Source organism: Vombatus ursinus, unplaced genomic scaffold (assembly GCF_900497805.2).
Source record: "Vombatus ursinus unplaced genomic scaffold, bare-nosed wombat genome assembly UNPS02014832.1, whole genome shotgun sequence".
Lineage (NCBI taxonomy): Eukaryota > Metazoa > Chordata > Mammalia > Diprotodontia > Vombatidae > Vombatus > Vombatus ursinus.
Window position 1 is genome coordinate 69,377,301 of NW_020954610.1, and position 3,556 is coordinate 69,380,856.

Consider the following 3,556-nt stretch of genomic DNA (forward strand, 5'->3'; position numbering starts at 1 on the left):
TGTTTGAAGGTGTGGGATGGGGCAACACAGAAGGTTGTTCTCTCCATCTCCATCATCTCCACCATCACCCTCTATGGAGGATGAGGAGGAAGTCAATCACATGGAGGAAATTTAGAAGGGAAGAAGTGACCTCTTCCTCCTGGGTTCCTCCTGTGCCCACCCATAAAATGTCAGTACCCAGCTTCAAAGCTCCATTGACTCCATGTTAGTAATAGCTCTGGATATCAGTGTAAAGGCAATAACTCCACTTGCCCATGCAGGGATAGAGACAGGGCCTGGATCTGTGATTTCATTAGTCTAGGGAGTTCCCAATGAAGACATTCAGTGCAGGACCTCTTCTGCAACCTTATAGAGACCCTCTGTTTAGAGTTGGAAGGGACCTTAGAGGTCACTGAGTCCAACCCTCTCATTTCACAGATGAGTAATTTTAGATACAAAAAGGTTAAATGATTTGCCCAGGGTCACCCGGCTAGTGTCTGGGGTAGAATTTGAATCCAGGTTTCCTGGACTCCAAGTCCAGTTCTCTAACCACTACACCATGCTGACTCTAAGATTATAATGTTAAAGAATTGACTAGAGCACTGAGATATTAAATGATTTGCCCAGGGTCACAAAGCCAGTACTTGAAAGATGGGATTTGAACCCAAGCTTTCCTTGTTTGAAGGACAGCTCTTTATTCATTTTGCCATGCTTATGTTGCTTTGACCAAACAGGATAAGGAAACTTTTCACACATTTTGAAAAACAGCTGGAAACAATTTTTCCCTTCTTTCTGCTGTCATCAGTGAGCTGCCCAGAAAAGATGTTCAAAAATGTTGAGGTGGAGAAGAAAAAGGAAAAAAAATAAAAGATCAGTGGTGGAGAAATTCACTGAGGCCCCTGCCCTCTGGGACTTGCTCAAGTAACTTGACTCTGACCTTGGCAACTCACAGAACAAAACCATGGTAGCAGGGTTAAGACTCAAGCCCCCATAGAACAGCTGAGACATTTCTGATGTTGGATGTTTTTTATGATTCTCCAGTGTCTTAACCAACAGAAACAGCCAGCAGGATTCAAAGAGCACATCTTGAAATCTTCTTTAAATCCACAGTGAGAGCTTCTCTTTGTACTTACTATAAGGCTTTTGTGACCCTGATAACCAGGCTGGTGATTGAATGGTGTGTTTTATATGGTGTGTTTTCCTATCATTAATATTATAATATGATATGATAAAATATAACATAATAAAATATACTATGAAAGAATTTATATTATACATACATGTATATATAGGTTTCATACATGTATGTTACATGTTATATATCTAGATATAGTTTTGTATCTATGCATATATGTAAGCATATAAGTAACACATGTATGCAACAAAAACAGTATACATATTATATGTGTGAATATATAATGTATGTATACCTATACACACATACACTTCTAAAATGATATCATTATATTTAATCATAGCTAAATATATAATACACATAGCTATTGTATAACATATAAATACAATACATGTAATACACGTACATAGATACATAGATACATGCATATGTATGTATACATGCATACATATGTATACACACATATATTCTTCTTCCTGCCTACAAGGCAAAGTTAACAGTCAATCAATAATCATTTCTTGTGTGCTGTTCATATGAGTAATAGTACAGCTTAAGATTCTGGAACTCACTCTGGGGTCAGCTGGGAGGGTGGTGGTAGGTGCCTGGTCAATGACAGGCACTTACTAGAGTAGTGGTGTCAAACTCAAATAGAAAAGAGGCTGCTAATCATAAGGATCTTTGTGGGCCACTTAGTTTTAAAATTTAATATTGCTATATTTTATTGTATTTTTATTTTGTTAAACATTTCTCAATTATATTTTCATCTGGTTTGGACAGTAGTTGTGAGTATCGTGGACTGCATGTAGTCCATGGACCACATATTTGACATCTCTGAACTAGAGGACAAGACAGAAGAGACCTACATATTGCTTATCAAGAAGAAGTATTTTCAGGTTTCTGGCACATTTAAAACTACGTATGATAGCTTTTGAACTTGTATCCTGGATCAGTTTATCTGTTTCTCCCAACCCCATTCACCCTTTCTTTTTTCTTTTTCTATTGGCCCTGTCACTGTGTGTGTGTGTCTGTGTGTAAGGAGGGGGTGGAGGTGAGGGAGTCTGGGTGTGGTGGGAGAGTATGGATGTGGGTTGGGGAGACTTTGCTAACCCAAGTAGTCATTAATTGGCCACATTGGAGGGAATAATGTTTCCAACTGTAAAATACTTCATTGGCTCATTGCTTTTGTTGACTTTGCAGTCCTTTTCATCTGTGTACTACAATCCAACCATGCCTTTTCATCCTGTCAAAATCTTGTCCATACCCTCCAACATGTCCTCCATACTGGTTCTACCCTACATGCTGGATGTCTTCCTGAAGGTCTTTTTTACAATCTGCAGATAACATTTAGTCTGTCCATGTTTTATCATTGGCTCTCCCTTACAGGACTGCCATTTTCTTTTCAGGTCATACATTCTCTGGGGGGTCCTTCTACTATTTCTTGCATTTAGGCCATTTTTGGTCATGTAAAGTACTACTATATACATAATAGCAGTGTATCACTACTATATATAATAGCAGTACATACTACTGCTCACTATGACTCCATTGTTTTTGGTGTCAACTGCAATCAGGACACTAATTGTGGTCATTCACAATTCTTAGCCATGTAGCAGGGTGATGGTTTAAAAAATGACAGGTTTCAGCATTCTCATGCCCGCCTGCCACTCCTGCGCACACGAGACCCAGAAGTAGAACTGGGTCCTGGGTATTAGGTTCTCCCACAATCCTCTGCGCCCTCTGAGAAAAAGAAGGGATGTTCTGCCATCGTTGAGGCGGTGACCCAAGAGTATGCCATCAACATCCACAAAGAGTATTCATGGTGTAGGCTTCAAAAAGCGAGCTCCTCGGGCTTGAAAGGAAATCTGCAAATTCACCATGAGGGAAATGGGAACTCCAGATGTACGCTTGGACACCAGACTCGACAAAGCTGTTAGGGAGAAAAAGAAAGAAAGAAAGAAAGAAAGAAAGAAGGAAAGAAGGAAAGAAAGAAAGAAGGAAAGAAGGAAAGAAGGAAAGAAGGAAAGAAGGAAAGAAGGAAAGAAGGAAAGAAGGAAAGAAGGAAAGAAGAAAAGGAGGAAAGAAGGAATGAGTCCTATAATGTATCCGAGTGCATTTGTGCAGGAAATGCAACGAGAATGAAAATTCACCAAACAAACTGCATAGCTTGGTTACTTACGTACCTGTCACCACTTTCAAAAGCTTACAGATAGTTAATGTGCATGAAAACTAAATTGGATTTCATTTTATTTTTGTTTTTGCTTTTTTTTGGGGGGGGTTTCATTTAGACACAGTTTTCACATTGGGAGCAATTTGTGGTCGTTGAAAGTGCTGCACAGTTTCCTAAATGCGATCTCTCCTCTTCTTTCCTTAATATAAATTTCTGGACCCAAATCATCATTATGCTATACCGGTGTCTGTGCAAGAAGTATAACCATTAATCCA

At 39.2% G+C, this 3,556-nt stretch overlaps 1 pseudogene; it reads left to right on the forward strand.

Annotated features, from left to right (window-relative positions):
* Window positions 1-1,923: 1,923 nt before the first annotated feature.
* LOC114025885 lies at window positions 1,924-3,344 on the forward strand (annotated as a pseudogene).
* Window positions 3,345-3,556: the final 212 nt, after the last annotated feature.